Source organism: Vigna unguiculata, chromosome 11 (assembly GCF_037176805.1).
Source record: "Vigna unguiculata cultivar grain cowpea cultivar isolate G323 ecotype 2 chromosome 11, ASM3717680v1, whole genome shotgun sequence".
In the NCBI taxonomy this organism is placed as follows: domain Eukaryota; kingdom Viridiplantae; phylum Streptophyta; class Magnoliopsida; order Fabales; family Fabaceae; genus Vigna; species Vigna unguiculata.
Window position 1 is genome coordinate 9,776,583 of NC_140802.1, and position 19,932 is coordinate 9,796,514.

General features: G+C 29.9%; 1 non-coding gene across 1 annotated transcript; it reads right to left on the reverse strand.

Moving 5' to 3' along the window:
- Positions 1-501: 501 nt before the first annotated feature.
- TRNAS-AGA (transfer RNA serine (anticodon AGA)) lies at positions 502-583 on the reverse strand. Its single transcript has one exon. It is a non-coding gene; the product is annotated as a tRNA-Ser (tRNA).
- Positions 584-19,932: the final 19,349 nt, after the last annotated feature.

Here is a 19,932-nt window from a genome sequence, read left to right on the forward strand (position 1 = left end):
CGTATAAAAGTTCCATATAAATTCAAATCAAAATATATGCGAAAGGGTCTAAAAGTGCTATATCAACTTCAATTGTAATTAGCTGAAAACATCTAAAAGCACCATCAACTTTAAACGAAATATATCCAAAAGCGTCTAAAAACGCTGTATAAACTCGAATTGAAATGTATCCGAAAGCGTATAAAAGTTCTATATCAACTTAGATAGAAATATATCGAAAAGTGTCTAAAAGCACTATATTAACTTGGATTGAAATATATTAAAAATAACACAAGTGTTTTGAAGTGCAATATCAACTCTGATTGAAATATATTCGAGTAGAACATAAAAGCATTTAAAAGTGCTCAAATTGAGATATATCCGTGAATAAGATAAAAGCACAAAAAAAAATTATGCTAATTCAAAATGAAAAGTACACATATGAACTCCAATCTTAATTTTTTTCATTAGTACAATTCTAATCATCAACATAATGATTGAAAATCTTTATATCCAAAAGAACGTGAACAACAGGATTTGAACCTGCGCGGGCAAAGCCCACATGATTTCTAGTCATGCCCGATAACCACTCCGGCACGTCCACTTGATGATGTTGTCTTACGTATGTACTAAAAGTTCTGAATGTTTAAAATCAATACAAGTTTGCTTTTTACGAAAGTGTCTTTAAACTATTATTTAGACATTAAGAAATAGACACACAAAAAGATAAGAGAATAACATATAATATAATAAATAATAATATAATAAAAGTGAGATAAATTATAATTATATTTCTTATACATAAAATAACAAATTAAATGACTTTTCATTAAAATTATCCATAAGCTATTTTCTTAATTGAATCTTAATTTATGTTTTTTTAATAAATTAAAAATATTATAAAAATTTAAATTTAAAAAATTATACAAAAATTTACACTTTAATTATATATACTTTTATCGGTTTATTAATAGAAGGAGTTATTCCTAGTAAAATTCTTTCAATTAGAGGAATCATGAAGATGGATGTGGAAGCTTAATGGAAGTGAAAGAGGATGAGTATGTTTGACTAAGGTTTGGCCAATTATAGAAAAAAGAGACTAGGAATTCAGGGTTTCGGAAGGTTAGACTAAGAAATTCAAAAATAATGATGTAGATTTTTCTTAGGATATACGTTTTAGGCACTTTTTTTCATCAAATTATATTCAAAGGCCTTATTTTTTGCATCAAATAAAGCTCAAAAAATAAATTTTAAATAAAAAGCCTCATTTTTTTAAGATTTGATTTAGATTTCTTAAACTATTGAACTTCCCCATCTTACCGAAACAATAATCGAAACTTCACATTTAATAACACCAATCTATCCAGTCGTGTTTAGTACCAAATTAGTGGGAAGACTAGACATATCGCTCTTGATTGCGGGCATAAGTACAACAACAAAAATTTAGCTTTTATAGTTGTTGAGTCTTAACTCTTTCCATCTCATATATATGATCAAAGCCAATAGAAGAATATTGATACGAATTTGAGAGATTTATTGGTAGTAAAGGCTTCTATTAAAATCAATGATATAGATTTTTCTTAAGATATATATTCTAGGCACTTTTTTCATCAAATTATATTTAAAGGCCTTAATTTTTACATCAAATAAAGCTCAAAAAATAAATTTTAAATAAATAATCTCATCTTTTAAATTTGTTTTAGATTTCTTAAATTATTGAACCGTCCCGGAGAGGCTCCTGCCAAAACAATAATCAAAACTTCACATTTAATAACATCAATCTATCTTTAGTGCCAAATTTGTGGGAAACTTAAACATATCGGTCTTGTTTGCAGACATAAGTATAACCACAAAAATTTAGCTTTTATAGTTATTGAGTCTTAACTCTTTCCATCTCATATGACAACGATTCATGCATACTTGGAACTCCATTCACGCTCAATGACCCTTTGTGGTACCCAGACAATGGGGCCACACATCATATTACAAACGACATTACCAACTTCAACAAGAAACAAACCTTAAATGGCAATGAAGTTGTGAAACTTGGTAATGAACAACCTGATTTAATCTTTCAAGCACACAATCACCAGTTATTCTTAATAAACTTTTACATGTGTATGTTATTACAAAAAATCTTATAAATGTCTCACGTTTTGGTAATGACAATAATGTTTTCTTTGAGTTTTACTCTAAAAGAAAAATTATTATGTTATTTGGATGAAAACTAAGTATGTAGGGCATCTTAAGGTATATAAATATTGTTATTTAAATAAAGTTTATGTGGTGAATTTTGGTATTATATGTAGGCTACAAAGGTTAAATATCATAAAATAATATTGTATAAGTGTAGCGAAACATGTCAAATGTAGTTTATAATAATACAATATGTAGTTTATATTATTTTATTAAGATTACAACATATATGCGATGGCTGTTTATTATGTATAGTAGATTAGATTAAGTCAGTTGTAGCTTATAGTCTCTTTTATTTTATGTAATCGTAGTGAAAATGTTAGTATAAATTTTTAGGGAAATTTAGGAGGCATATTTTCTTGGAATATTAATTTTGTAAAAGTTAACATATTTTGGTTTATGATTTGCAGTTTTAGTTTTATATATTTATAAACTACAAGAAATTTTATTAATAATTAGTTTTAATAACAAAAAATAATTAATCATTATAGTGACCAATTTATATACTAATTTATAAATTAAAAATATTGGTAATAAATTAGTTTCTAAATTTTGTCACTATAGTAGATTAGTTTCTAAATTAGTTACTAACATTAACTATCAATCTAAAAAAACAAATAGTCTCTAAATTTACTTCATTAGTGATCAATTTAAATACAAATTTAACTACTAATATTTTTTGTAACTAATGTTAGTGATTAATTTAGAAACCAATTGACTATCTTGAGCAATTTATAAATATTTTAGTTTCCAATAATTTTTAATTTATAAATTAGTATTTAAATTTGTATAATTACTTTTTTTCTCTAAAGTTAGTCACTAATAAAATATTTTCTTATATTAATATATCTGAAAATGTTTATAAGGTATCGATGGTTTGGATATTTTTTTTTTAAATAATAACATTAACTCAGATGTTATGTACAAACTAAAAATATGAATGTGGTGCTTCTTTTACCCGCATAATAAATTATTTTCAAATTATTATTATTATTATTATTATTATTATTTATTTTAATATTATGGTTATTATTAGTATTACTATTATATTTATTATTATTCGTATTTAAAATCTTAAATTTCAAAAATTTATAAAAATATGATAACAAAATTTGAATTTGAAATTTAAAATAAAAAAAATTGTAAAACAATGAAGCTTTTTTAGCGGATCTAAAAGGTCTCTGAACAACATTCTTATATTTCTAACCTATAAGAAGGGTTCATATTTAAAATGGCAACAAGTTGAAAGGTGAACAATTCAAAAAAATTAATGAAAATATGTTAAAAATGAGAAATAATAATAAAGAATTACTTACATCAATATGTTAATGAATATTATAAAATTAATGAAAAATAATAAAAATTGAGGAAGTACAAATAATAAATGTTTGAAACATGATACTCTCTCATTAATTCACACAAAAATTTCAAAAATAAAAAATCCTCTCGCTTACCTAAAAAATGAAATCAACCTCACTTCGTGACAATCTACAATTTCTCAACACGTAGCACAATAGCAAACATTTTCTACATCACACAAGTATATCGGTTTTATTTTTATTATTATTATTATTATTATTATTATTATTATTTATTATTATTATAATTGTTATTAGTATTAATAATATTCATATTTAAAACTAAAAATCTAAAAAAAAATCCTAAAAGTATAGCGACAAAATTTGAATTTTCAAAATTCAAAAAAACATATTATAAGAAAATGAAGCTCTTTTAATGGATCTGCCTCTAAACAACTTACTTATATTTCTAACCTAAAAGAAGGGCTTGTATTTAAAATGCGAACAAAACCTGAAATATGAAAATTTTCAAAAACACATTTTCTCACATAATTAAAAAAAAAAATCAATCTCACTATGTGAGAGTCTACCGTTTCGACATGTGGCACCAAAGCAAACGCTTTGTACATTACACAATACATAACTTAAGTGCACCTAGGATGACTTGACCTGACCTAGGCTTGGGCATACTCAGTCCAACTTGGACTTGGCTCAACCTGGATGGACAATTCTCGAGTCAACCAAAAAGCCTCATCGACTTAGGCTAACCTAGACTTAGCCTATCTTAACCTGATGTGAATTGGCCTTAATTTGGCCTAACCGAACTTGGACCCAAGATAACTTAACTTGACTTGGGTTTGGCCCATGATCAACTTAACATGATTTTCGTCTAGTCTAACAAGATTTAGGCTCGACTTGACCAAGACTGATTTAGGTATAACTTAGACCAACTTTGCCTAGGTTCAACTTGACTTGACTTAGGACTTACCTAACTTGAAGTTAAGCCCAACCCAATCTAGTTTGATATAGGTTTAGCTTGACCCAACGTAACCCGGGTTTGGCCTAGCCTAGGTTGACCTTGGCGTGGCCTAGTATGATTTGTCTTGGGTTCAACCCAACCCAATCTTGCATGGCTTGGGTCCAATTGGACCCAACCTTGCCTTACCTTGTCTGACTTAATCTAATATTTCATAACTTAAGCTAACCTAGACTCACCTTGGTTTTGGATTTTCAAAATTCAAATAATTATCCAATCTATATTAAATTCAAATTCCATTAAATAAATTTGACTTTGGTGTGGTCTGGTCAGATTTGTCTTAGGTTCAACCCAATCCGATCTTGCATGACTGAAGGCAACCATGCATAAATTAGGCCCGATTGAATCCAACCTTGTCATACTTGGCCTGACTTGACCTAACATTTGACAACTTGGGGTAACTCATACTCACCTTGACTTTAGATTTTAAAAATTCAAAAAATTATCCAATCTATTTCCAAATCAAATTTAATTAAATGAATTTGGTTTTGACATGACTAGGTTTAATTTGTCTTAGGTTTGACTGAACCTAATCTTGTATGGCTCGAGCTCAATTGGGCTGACCATTGATGAACTAGACTCAATTAGACCCAATCTTGTTTTACTTAACATAACCGGACATAACATTTCATAAAATAACTCAAATTCAATTTAATTTTGGTTCAAACTCCTAAAAAATATTTAATCTATATCTGATTCATGTTTAATTAAATTAATTTAACTTAAAATTTGAAAATTTAGTTTGAATTTGAGATAAATCCATCATAATAAATTTAAAGTAACATGAATTTAGATAATCATGGATAAAAAAAAAATTCTCACCCCGAAGAACAGGACATAATGTGTATTTATATTGTATTATTTTGAGTTATTTATTCATTAGAAACTCTAGTCTAATCTTCTTTAAAAAAAAATCAGATACGCAGACAATACAACTTTTGACCAAAAAATAAAAAAGAGTAAAGAATTAATTAAAACGTAAGATATTAAACAGAATTAATTAATCATGTGTACAAGCATAAAACAAAAACCCTGAACGACAGGATTCGAACCTGCGCGGACAGAGCCCACATGATTTCTAGTCATGCCCGATAACCACTCCGGCACGTCCGCTTGATGATGTTACGAGAAAAACAATATTATATGTAATATTAATTACAATATTGTTACTATCAAAGTTTCTAATCTATTCTTTAGGTTTTAGTTAGTAAGAAATAGACAGTATAAAATCATTTTTTGATCTTGCTTACGTTTATCCTTTACTAATCATTTGCGTCTTTTATCTATTATATATTAACTTCGTGTTTATGTAGCAGAGAGTCTTGTAGTAAATTTATTCAATATTTTTTTTTTCATGTTATCCATATCAATAGCATACAATATAATTCAATTTCACTAAAATAAAAGACTTTCTAGGTTGACAAAGAGAAACCTCCAAATTACCAGATAAGCCTAGATGTTATATCATGATAAACCACTAATCTAACAACCTTGTATAATAAGTAAGTCCTAGTTACAACTCCACAAGAAGCTTAAAATTTTCAACTTTAGAGATATAATTGACTGGGAAGTAAAATTTACTATGCACCAGTGTGATACTTGCACAAAGGCAACATTAGCTAAAACCAATAAAACTCCATTTCAATCTATATGAAACCATTAGTATAAAAGAGTGGGAGGAGTGTGCAACTCTAGTTAAAAACCTACAAGAAAATATATTTGAAAATACCTCAGTTGAAAGAGCTAATTTTTGTCATTTCACCCTAGTTGAAATCTATGAACATGCAAAATCTTGATTGTATCTTAGATTATCAACTATAAGGTTCCATAATAGAACTCTCGGATTATTTCTCACTCTCAACTCAACATGGTATAATGGGGTATCATCCTTTGTGACCATACTCACCACTATTTCACTGCCAAGCTCTCTAAAATTCAAAGTTCTACTTTATTTTCATTATTATCCATTCAAAAGTTCAAATTAGTCATGTCTCTTGCCATGACGTCTTTTCAACTTTGAATCCAAAGTAGAGCATTAGTCTTCTAAGTGTGACACGCTATAACATTCGAGAGTTAGTTTATGCAGCCTATTATACCGAATTTTGATCATTGGGCAATGTTCATGGTGAATTTCTTCGTCCAATGGAGTACTTAGGTCTAGTGGAAAATGGGATTCCAGAATCAACAGAAGGAATACCTCTTACCGAAGTACAGAGGAAGCATATTGATGATAAGAAATTAAAAGATTTGAAGGCAAAGCAAAAAAATTACTTATTTCAAGCAAGGATAGAACAAAGGATATATGAGATTCTTTAAAGCATAAGTGTCAATGCACTTGACAAGCCAAGCATGCCCAATTGCAACCTCTCATGAAAGAGTTTGAAGTTCTCCACATGAAGGAGGGGAATCTGTAAATGATTATTTTTTATGGGCACTTAATATAGCCAAAAAGATGAAGGATAATGGTGAAAAGAAAGGAGTTGTTGCAGTAGTTGAGAAAATTATGAGATCCATGGCTCTGAAGTTTGACTATGATGTAAGCTCCATTGAGGAGTCTAATGATACCAACGCGTGGACCATTGATGAATTGCAAAGTAGCATGTACATGAACTACACATGACTTCTCATGTTGAAGAAGAGCACCCTTGTTGAGATAAATCTGCAGAATGAGGACAAGGTCATAGAGGATTTGGACGACAAGGAAGAGGACGAGACTGGGGACACGATAGACAAGGATTTGACAAATTCACTATGAAGTGCCATAGTTGTCATCAACTCGGACATTTCAGATAGGAATGTTCAAGCAAATAAAAAAGCTATGTAGTTTCTTGACTCTGGATGTAACAATCACATGTGCGGGAAGAAGGAATAATTTATTGGTGCAGGTCGCTCTAGAAGAGAGGTTGAATAGAACCGGTGGACAATTTACAATCTTTTCTCAAGAAATACTATAACAAATATAAATAATGTAAAAAGTAAGATGAGAAAAAAATGTACACAAAAGATTTATACTAGTAAACCTCCATCTAAGGTAACATCTAGTTTCTTAAGCCAATTACTTAAGAAACTCATTAACAACTTTTATCTTGAAGCTCCCAAATTGTGGGGATCAATAACCCTAGATTGCAGTCTCATTAATTATAACTCTTCTTAGAGTTAGGTTTTGGTGAAAAATGAGGTTTGTAGGACGAGAATGACTTGGAGCATAAGTGTTCTTGAAAAAAGGGGAATAATTAATTAGATGAATTTGGAAAGAAGTAAAGGTTATTATAATTTATATCAGTTTAGCCAGACAAGATGGTTATGAATTAGAGACTAGGATGAATCTTTCATAAAAGAATTAATGTGTCAAACTCTCAAGAGTTTACTCAACAAAAGTTAACAATGTTACAACCACTCGTTGAAGGTTTAGTTTTTTTTTAATTGTGTTGAATTTAGGTCATCAAGGAACCATTTATACTTGGTATTAAACAATCTTAAGATGTTTTGGCTACAATTTTTGGATGTGTAGAACTTCAATTTCCATATTTCGGTGGAACTAATTATAGGGAATGGTAGACCAAAGTAGAATAGTTTTTTTTTAATTAGAGATACTCCTATTAGTCCAATGACACAGTTGCTTCTTCTTTTCAATGGAGGGTAAAGTCTTTGCTTGACAAAAACATTATATTCAAAGTGTGGATATTAAGACAAAGAAGTGGACAGAAATTCTACAAGATGCGGTAATTGTTTTGATACCCGTGCCTTTGGTGATTTAGTGGTAATGGTTTGCCCAACTTGACCTGACATGGAACCAACCTAATGTGGCCCAACCTTTTTCAATTCAACATGAGGTCAGCTCAACTTCGCCTAACCTAGCTTAACCTAATTTGAATATGTATTGACTTGACTTGATGTGGACTAGATTCGACTTGGCCTAACTTGGGCCCTATTTGATTTAATCTCACTTGGCCTGACATGGGCTCAACTCAACCCAATGTAATGTATACTCGACCTGTCTTGGACTAACATGGACCCAACTTGACTTGGTCTACCTACCTTAGCCCAACCCATTTCACCCTACTTGGGCCCAACATAATTAGTCCTGATATGGGTTGGACCCAATTCAACTTGTCCTAGGTTTGACATTACATAAGCTTAACCAAGTTGACTCGATCAACCCAATATGGAATCACTTCAACTCAACTTGATATAAGCCTGACCCAATGTGGCCTCAACCATCTCAACCTAACAAGAGCTCAACTCGAATTGGATCAACTTGGCATATCTTGACATAGGTATAACCTTCATGGTCCAATAAAAGTGTAACTTGACATGACCTGACTCGTCTTATCTCATTCCCACATAAACTTGACTGACATGGCCCCCTTTTAATTTGACTTCACTTAAGTCCTGCTCAATATTACCCTACATGGATCTCACCTAGCTCACTCAAATGTGGGCATGACATGACTCGGCTCAACTTGGACATGGGTTGATTCATCTCAACATGTACTTGAGCTAACTCAACTTAACATGGACCTAGGTGCACACGACCCTACATTGACCTAGGTTGAATCAACTCAACCTAGGTTGCATCAATTCCAGCATAACTTAGGCTCATGCTATTTTGACTTGACTCAAGCCTTGTTGACTTGGCCCAACTTAGTTTTGGCCTAATTCGACCTTATGTGGGCCCACCTCGACTTTGCTTAATATAAACCTAGTCAATTTGCTCGACTTAAACTCGAGTTGACTTAGCCTGATGTGGACCCAAGCTGACTCGGCATGACCTTGGCTTAACCTAACTTAACTGAATGTGGATCTGTGTTGACTTGGATTTATTTGGGTTTGCCTAGCTTGGTCTAATGTGGATATGGGTAGAGTAAACCTGAACTAGGTCTAGGTCTATTGGGCCTGATGTGGTCCAACTCGACCAACTTAACCTGATTTAAAAAAGAAAAGGAATAGTAAGACAAACATTTTGCATAAAAGTACAAAAATAGAAGCGTGAACAATAGGATTCGAAACTGCGCGGGCAAAGCCCACATGATGACATCATCTTGTGTATGTACTAGAAATTCAGTATGTTTAAATCCAATATAAGTTTGGTTTTTACTAAAACCAGTATTTGTTGAGTGCAATTTTAATAATTATAATATTTTTATTATATTAATTTGATAATTTAATAAAATATTTTATTTTATAAAATTAAGTAATAATATTTTGATTGATCTATATAATAAAAGTACAATTAATTAATTAATTTATATATATATATATATAAAATATATTGTACATGATTATTTTAAATAATGTATTAATATTGAGTTAATTAAAATTAAGAATTTAAATGAAATATTAGTTAAACAATGTAGAAAAATGTGAAAATAATTCACTCTATGATCCATAAATTGTTCACTAGATTATGTAAAAATACAAAAATTATACGATGCAAAACATTGTAAAGAGTAAATTGATATAAAACTACAAATGATAGACTATACAGAAAAAAAAAGTGAAGAATAAACTATGTAAATAATACAAAGATTAGACTATAGAAAAACTATAAATAATAAATTATATAAACTATAAATGATAAACCATACAAAAATATAAATAGTGAATTTGAAAAGTACAAATGTTAGATGTCCGAAGTTGTCATGTTTTAGTACAAATTCATATTTCAAATTCTTACTATAATGTTTGAATTGAAATGATAAATTGTACATAGTATAAATAGTTATAAATACAATTACATTTAATAAATTAGAAAAAAGTAAGTTTTCTTAATATTTAATTTATTTTTAGTTTATTAATAATGTCATTATTTTATTATTTGTTACAATTTTATATCATATTTTAGTTTTATTATTATTCTTTTATTAGTATTATTATGTTATTATATTTTATTATATTATTACATATCACAATATATTATTATATATTGGTAAGAACCATCAAATATTTTGAATTCTTCCCAATTTTATTCTCATCCTAAATGGGAACTCTTCTAAAAGGTTAGCGTTATATCACAAAGACGTTAAAATAATCCATTAAAAATATTTCACTTTCTTATAGTTTTATTTAGTTTTTATTTTGAATTTTAAATTGTAACTTTGTTATCATATTTTGATAGCTTTTGCGATTTTGAAATTCAAATTCAAATTTTATTAACATTTATTTCGAATTTTAAATTTGGTAAAATTAACCTTAATTTTTAAAAAAATTAAAACTGAATAATTAAATAGTTTTATATCTTTAAAAATTTTAAAAATTTATAATATTAACTTTTTAATAATAAACTTATGCTTATGTTATTGAAATTAATTTTTAAACTATTATTTAAATTTGACATAAGAGTATTGCAATTTTAAATGAAATAATTTTTTTCATATTTTATTATTTAATTTATTTGTAGTTTATTTATGATGTCATTATTTTATTATTTTATGTATTATTTTATTTTATATTTTAATTTTATTAATCTTATTTTTGTATTATTATGTTATTATATTATTATTATGTTTTATAATAAATTATTATATTTATAAGAACAGTCAAATCTTTTGAAAGTTTGCAAAATTTGTTCCTATTTTAAATGCGAACTCTTATGAAGGATTGAAAATATGTGAAAGCTATTTAGAGGTATAAAAAATATATATTAAAAGTTCTTCATTTTACAATTTTTTTTATTTTAAATTTCAAGTGCAAACTTTGTTATTACATTTTTATATTGTTTTGCGATTTTTAATTTCAAATCCAAATTTCGTTATACAAATTTTAATTTCAAATTTTCTATCTTGTTAACGATATGAATTTTAATTTTAATTTTTTTTTATTAAAACTGAAATCATTACTTATTTTTATATTTTAAAAAGTTTAACTAATTTATAATTTACACTTTTTAATATTCTACTTATGTTTATGTTATTAAAATTAATTTTTAAATTATTATTTAAATTTGACATGAGTGTATTGTAATTTTATATAATGTATTATTTTTAATATTTTATTATTTATTTGATTTTTAGTGTATTAACAATGTTATTTTTAACTCTTTATTTATTGTTTTATATCATATTCTAAATTTATTATTATTATTATTATATTAGTATTATTATTGTACCGCACCTAGGCGGTCTAACAAAAACCATCTACAGTTTTCATCCTTTGCCGTTATGTTTTCACCTGCAAAGACTGGGGGACTGGTGTACCCCACCTAGGCGGCCTAAAAAAAACCATCCACACTTTTTATCCTTTACTGCATGTCTTCACCGACAAAGGTTGGGGGACTAGTGTACCGCACCTAGGCAGTCTCATACAAACTACACGGTAAAACTCGCCTACATAAATTCTCGCAAAACATGCGAACAGATATCAGATGAATCAATCAAGCAGGCATAAGCGGCCTAAGCCGCTTACATCAGAAGATAGAACGAGAACCTATCAACTATTCTAGACTTAAGGTATTACAAGTAAGACCCCTAGGACCAACAATGATCGAACTAAAGGGCATGGCCCAGGCCCAGGCCCACCTACAACCCCAAACGATTATTGAGAGTTGTGCGAATTTATATGTAAGGTGTTACTTCGTGACCCACGGTGGGCGCTAATTGTTCCTGCGAAGAACAAATAAGAGATGTCAGACACAAATATCACATTACCTCAATCTACAATCCCTCTAGTAGGCTTCCTCCCGGCTCACATATGCTATCTGTTGGTACTTTGGCTTGGACACGTGAGGGGTTACTTGTGGAGAAGACTTCGACGATCAAGTCAACCAACAGATGCTCAGAAAATCAAATCTCTTTATTAAGGGATTAATGAATGCGTACCTTTAATTGTTGGGGTCCATGCATATTTATAGATTTTTATATATGTTTGACCACGTCATGGGCTGGGCCGTCGTTTGAGGTTGTAGGTGGGCCTAGGCCTGGGCCAGGCCCTTTAGTTCGATCATTGTTGGTCCTAGGGGTCTTACTTGTAATACCTTAAGTCTGGAATAGTTGACAAGTTCTCGTTCTATCTTCTGATGTAGGCAGCTTAGGTCGCTTACGCCTGCTTGATTGATTCATCTGATATTTGTTCGCATGTTTTGCGGGAATTTATGTAGGCGCGTTTTATCGTGTAGTTGTATGAGACTGCCTAGGTGCGGCACAAAAACAGAAAATTCAATGTTTCGCAAAATATCCTACAGACAAATATAACTCTAGTATATCACCCTAACCTTGTGTTTGAATGGAGCATTTCAACAATGCTAAAAAATTGAAATGCTTTATATTTGAATTGTTTGTAATTAAATTTCCTTCATTTTCTAAATAACTTGTTTGGATAAAAAAATTAAAATACCTTACATTTCAATTTCTAGTTTATGAAAAACAATTGATTTCTTATGAGATAAAATTTAATTTTAACAATATTTATTTTAGCCTTAATTATGTTTTGATTTCATGATAAATTTGAAAAGGATTCGACGACCCAGATGGGTAGGGAAACCCAAACAGGCTGGGTTGACCCAATGATCCAAACAGGCCTGACTGCCCATACTGGCCGGTCGTGCCCGTCAAGTTCGTCAACCTGGCCCGGCCCGACTTGACCCTACTAGGTCATCAGGCCCGCTCGGTCCATCTAGGTCATTAGATCCGTTTGATGCGTTTGGGTCGTCGGGCCCGCCTAGTTTGTTTGGGTTGTCGGGCATGTCTAACCCATTTGTGTCGTCAGGCTAATCCGATCTGTATAGGTTGTCTAGCCCACCTAATCCGTGTGGGTTGTATGGCCCGCCTGGCCTGTTTGGGTTGTCGGACCCACCTAACCTGTTTGTGTCGTCGGGCAAGTCCAGTCTGTATGGGTCGTCGGGTCCACCCGGTTCGTCTTAGCTCGTCGAGTCGCCGGCTCGACTCGTCGAACCCACCTATGGACTAGGTCAAATTGACAACTCTACCAGAGAGTTAAGAATGTGAGGTTGAGTGAAGAATTTCAAATTCCACCTATTTTGAGGGTATTTGAATTTCTACTAATTTGGCTAATTGAAATACTTCAAAAAATGCTTGCATTTGAAATGCTTTTTAATTTTTCTATCCAAACAAAGTATTTCATTACAAAGAGATCTAAATTCTTCAAAAAAATGAATTGCTTCATTAAAATACTCTATCCAAACACACCATAAGGCAGATTAATTCCCGCTTCCTCATCTATTAACACTAGTCAATGATGATCAACTCAAAAGAAGAAAACAACACAAAAAACACAAACACAAGAGAGGATAAGCTAATTTACAAAAGAATAAAGCCATAACAAGTAAACAAATTTGGTTACAATGCAATACACTTTTCTAAATTCAATTATCCGAATACATGGATTGATGTTGAATCCACTAAAGATTATGCACTTGTGGTGACCTCTACTACTTTAGAAAGTCATTGCCAATAGATACACCCTACCGGATATAAAAATGGTTATAAACTATTATTTAGAAATGAAGGTAGTCTAAAAAAGTAAGAGCAAAATATATAGTATAATAAAATAATATAAAAGTAAGATAAATTGTTTTTGTATTCCCTACATAGTATACCTAAAATAACAAATTAAATAATCGGAGGATATAAACTAACTTGTGTTTAACAGATTTTTCATTAATATTATATGTAAGCCTTTTAAAATTGAATTTAAATTTATATCTTTTACAAGTTAAAAAATTATGAAAATTTTATTTTAAATAATATATAAAATCATATTTTAATTATATAACTACTCTTTATATTATATTAAAATTATAATATATATATATATATATATATATATATAAATGTTTTTAATATTTTAATTTATAATATTTGAATTTCATTGTCACAATAACTATAATTATAAATACATATAATGTAATATATTAAACAATATATTATATTATATTATATATATATATATATATATATATATATCAACAATTTTCTTGTTTAATATATTAATTTTAAATAAATTAACATAATATATATATTAATTTTAATATAATTACATTTTACTTATATAGTTATTTCTTGTAAAATTATACTTAAATTATATAAGTTTTATAAAACTAATAATTATGATCAAAATATTTAAAAAAGAATTGTGAGCATAAGTATTTAATTTTAATATTTTAATTGTTCACATAAACATAACTTTTAAAATTATATATAGAAAAAAGTTATCCTATTTTCTTAAACTAACTGAATTCTTAATTAAAAAATACTTTAACCTTAGCTAATGTAATAAGTGAGATGTTGACGCAAACTTATGAAATAATTATTCTATATCCTACATCTATTAAATAAGTATTAAGTTATTTCATTTTCTTAATTACAGTGTAACTTTTCTTGTATCAACATTTGTAACTTATAATATATTAATAATTTTTTCAACCATTTAGTTTATTGCTATCAATCAAAATAGTAGATTAATATAAATATTAATTTAAAATAATATAAGAGTAAAATCGTATTATTATATTAAAGAAATGACTTCAATTTAAAAATATTAAAAACTTCAATGTTACATTAAGTCAAATAGAAAAAAGTAAGGTTTTTTTTATTTTATTTTAAAATAAAAAATTACAAAATAAGGTTGGTTGACTTTTTATTTACATAAAAAGGTGAAGTCGTGTAGATGAGGACGATTTTCAAAGTAAAATTGTTAGGAGTATGGTTGATTTCTGTGTAAATTTTTAAGAAGGAAAAGTCGTCACACATCCTAACGATTTTTTCGTAATGTATATTGAATTGAAATCATTACGTACGTTGACGACTTTAGTGTTATTGTTTTTTTATTAATTGATTTTATTTTAATCAGTGACGGAACTTAGACAAAAAATTTAGGGGTGCCAAATTATATTTATTATATATAATTTTTTTAGTTAGAAAAAAGTTTTTCATTTTTCTCTTCATTTCTTTTGCTTAAAACAAGCACACATAATAGTAGAATTCAAAAAAATATGACTATTATTCGCTATTATATCATGTTATTATATCATGATACCAAACCATGAGTATCATTTTAGATAAACCCTTCGTATCTCATCAATTTAATTTGGTGGGTATTGTCAAATTTGTGGACATTTTTACCGGATCGTGTTCTAATGAATTTTTAAATTCATTATATATAACTCTAGGAACTTTAGATATTTGTTTTTTATTGTCTTGAATTCTTGGTTCTCATGAAATTTCCCATGAAAAGTTTAGTTAACGTATATGCATTTTTTTTCATCTTTATCACAAACCTTCTTCTTTAAAAAAAGAATCAATTTTTTTACTCTTTATCATAATCTTTCTAATATAAATTTATCATATCTCACCTATTTAGAAAAAGATAAAATTTATATTAACAAATCACAATTATCACAATGCAAAACATAACAAAATTCATACCACTTTAATTAAATAAGCAACACGGTATAAATTCAAAACTTTAAAAAAAAAATTACCATAGGTAGCGGAAAACGCAAAATCCCTAAATTTCATAATTAAGGGTTATAATAATTTGGGGAAAAGTATAATTAGGGTTCATACCAATTTCATAAAAGAATCCTTAAAATCATAATTAGGTTTATACTAATTTGGGATAAACTTAATTTGGAGAAACATCCTAAAAAGAATCATAAATCTAACATACATAAATCATAATAGGAAACTAACCTTGATCTATGAGAGATCATGCGAGAATGTGTAAGGCCCTTTTTTCTTTCTACCTTATAAGTTTAGGGCTTGGCCTCTTAATGGGCCTAAAGTCAGGCCACTTAGGGACTTTCAGTACCCTAACTGTCCTTTCGTTTCCCATTCTACTCTCACTTTGCAAACAACACTTCTCAAACACTCTCTTCTCTCTCCTTACAAGGCTCTGCTAGGGTTTGGTTTCCTTTCTGTGTCAAGCTAGCAGACTCCATTCCAAATCCATGTAAGTTAGTTTTCGACTCACACCTTCCCTTCCCTAGCATGTCTTCGTGGTTCCAACTAGGGTTCCTCTGGGTAACCTTGTTTTGTGCTGGTATTACTATTTTCAGCTTGCTAAACTGTTCAAGGAGTTGAGTGATTTTTTATTCGTGTGAAAAACCTCTCACAGTAGCTTTGATAAGGTAAGGGAAGCTAGGGTTTACATTTTTATGATATTCTACTTATTTTTCTGGTATGTTTTGATGGCTTTGGTGCTTGAATCAGATTGTTGGGTGTATGAAACTGTATGGTGTGTATATGCTTGGCTGAAACAGGTGTGGCAGGTGCGAACATGTGAGAAACCTACTAATCTTGCCCAAACGGGTGACCCTCGCCTAAGTGAGAGTAGTAGGGACTTACCCCTGGTTCCAATGCGAGTTGTGGCCTAGACGACTAACTGTGTTTTTGAGCGAGAAGTGGTCTCGCTTAGGCAAGACGCTTTCGCCTGAGTGAAAACTCGTTGGAACCCTGCAACACACACTATTGAGCTCTCGCCTAGGCGAGAACGGCTCGCTTGAGCAAAAGTACCCCTTTTGCCTGAGCAAGAACCTTTAGCTTGGGCGAAGGCTCAGGCAAAAGGCATCGAGATCCCGTTCAACCCAAGTGCCTTCTTGGATCGGCATGATATCGTTAAAAATTTGGACTAAGGCCTACGACGAGAGTAATAGATTCAGCCACATGACAACAAACTTGGCTGAATGTATGAACTCTATTATAAAAGGAGCTTGTTCATTACCAATTTGTGCTCTAATTAGGGCGACATTTGAAAGGACTGCAACATGGTTTGTTGAGCGAGGTGTTAAGGCAGAATTGATGTTACGAGTAGGCCACCAATATTCCGAAGACATAAATTCTATTATTAGAAAAAATCAACAACAAGCAGGAATGTGTCAAGTGCGTCGATACTCAAGACAAAATAATGAATATCAGGTTGAGGACATGTTTTCTCCACATGATCACTGCTACCCAATGTCTTTAACAATTAAATTAAATGACTGGTGGTGTGATTGTGGTTATTTCCAAGCTCTTCAACTACCTTGTCATCACATAATAGTTGTCTACTTTTTCTCCCATATAGACCTGACCACATACATTCATCTAGTTTATAACCTTTACACCATTAACAAAGCATATGAACTCCAGTTTCATTCGGTTAAGAATATAGATTATTGGTCCACATACACCGGACCTAATTTCATTCCAGACCCTAACATATGTCGTAGGACACCGAAAAGACCTCCAACTACTCGTATCCACATCACAAGGGCAATTGTCCCTATCGTAGTTTTTGCTATGTCTAGTTTTTCAATGTCTTATATTATGAAATTCCTATCTTACTTGTAATTTTCCATTATCTAATATAATGATCTTACTATTTCTAGTTTAATGAAAAGTATCCCAAATTATTAATTATTACTAACTTTTTCTACAATTTACAAGTTTCTACCAATTATTTATGTTAATTTATTGTACAAATCAACTAATATAAAAACATGAAAATAATATTTTATTTGTGCAAGCTATTAAAAAAATCAATTAATAAAAAAAATAGCACTAAAGTCGTTCAACATACCTTATGGTTTCAGTTCAATATGCATTATGAAGAAACTATTAGGTTGCATGACTACTTTTCCTTCTTAAAAATTACACAGAAATCAGCCACACTCTTAATGACTTCACTATTGAAGTCGTCCTCCATCCAAACGAATTCACTATTGAAGTTGTCCTCCATCCACACGACTTCACCCTTTTCTATAAATAAAATGTCAACAAACCCTATTTTGTAAATTATGCCTTAAACTAACCTCTTTTTTTTAAAAACACAAAAAAATAACAAGCTTTGATCATTATTAGGCACCAGGCACCACTAAGCAACACGAACAACATTGAGAATCTCTACTTCATATTTCAAATAAAAGGAGAAAACCATATAAAAATCACGTAGTTGCTCAAAGTCTATTACTTAAATATCTATTTGCATGTATCATGCACTCTATATTTATCTAGGTTCAATGTATAAGTTTGCAACTATTCATAATTCTTTCTTTTGTATTTGTTTATCATCGCAGAAATATAACTTCTCTATTTCTTTTTTCTCTCTTTGTATTTCCTTTCTCTTTTTGTGGTAATCATAACTTTCTTGGATGATGATTATTTTCTCATCTAGGAACAACAAGTTGTTGCAGCTATTCGTGGATTCAATTTAGTGCATGCCACAATCATTACTAGATGCATTCTTGACCTTTGTATTTTTCTAAGACATTTTTACCAATACCATCAAAATGCAGCGACTAACATTTAAGTTTACCCAACAACCTCTACGTTTTTCTTTCTTTCACTAACTCACATCTCATCTATGTACACAACATGATTTACACACTTTGTCAAACTCAGTTTAACATTTGGCAATATATACTTGGACATGCTTCATCTTCTTTTGTTAAACGTGTATTGCAGTCTTGTAATATCTCTTGTAAAATAAATAATCTCTTCTTTGAATCTGTGTTTTAGCCAAAGCTCATCAATTTCCTTTTAAAAACTCTACATTTGTTTATAGGGTTAAATATGTTTTTGGTCCCTCAAGTTTCAGTGAATTTTGGAATTAGTCCCTCATCAAAACTTTATACCAATTTAGTCCTTCATCTTTCAAAATGTGTGAATTTAGTCCTTTTAACCAAATTTTGTTAAGTTTATCTGATGTTTCAAGCGCATTTCATGATAGTATTTAAGTTAACATTGAAGCAAAAATGTGTCAAACAATGTAAATAATTTAAATACTATCATGAAATGCGATTGAAACGTCAAATAAACTTAACAAAATTTGGTTAAAAGAACTAAATTCACGCATTTTGAAAGATGAAGGACTAAATTGGTCAAAATTTTTGATGAGGGACTAATTCCAAATTTTGCTGAAACTTGAAGGACCAAAAACATATTTAACCCTTGTTTATACTACTCTTCTGCAACTAATGCTCATATATATTTGTGGATAATCTCCCATGCATTCTTCATGTGGTGCACGTTATTATATGTCTCTTTTTTATGGTTTTACGCGCTACACATGGCTATACCTAATCTTTAATAAATCTCAAGCTTTAACTGTACTAAAAACATTAAAAATCCTTTTCTGAAAATCAAACCAGTTGCAACCTTAAATGTATACAAATTGACATTGCAAAGGAGTTTTTTATGTTTTTCAACGACTTTAGACACATTATTTTCAATGAACACCTTTTTTTGTATAAAATGTAGAGATTACTAATTCTATATCTCATATGTTACCCATGATAGCTTACAACCCTATTTTATCTATTGTTACACCAAATGTTGATCAACATAGTCCACACATAGACATGCATGATATTACCTCTTCTACTACCTCTCCTAGTACTAATTCTGTTCCTAGTACTGTTCTAGCTTCTATTTCAGAGTCTTCTACAAAATTACCAAAATCATCTCCAACTACCAACACTTAATCCAA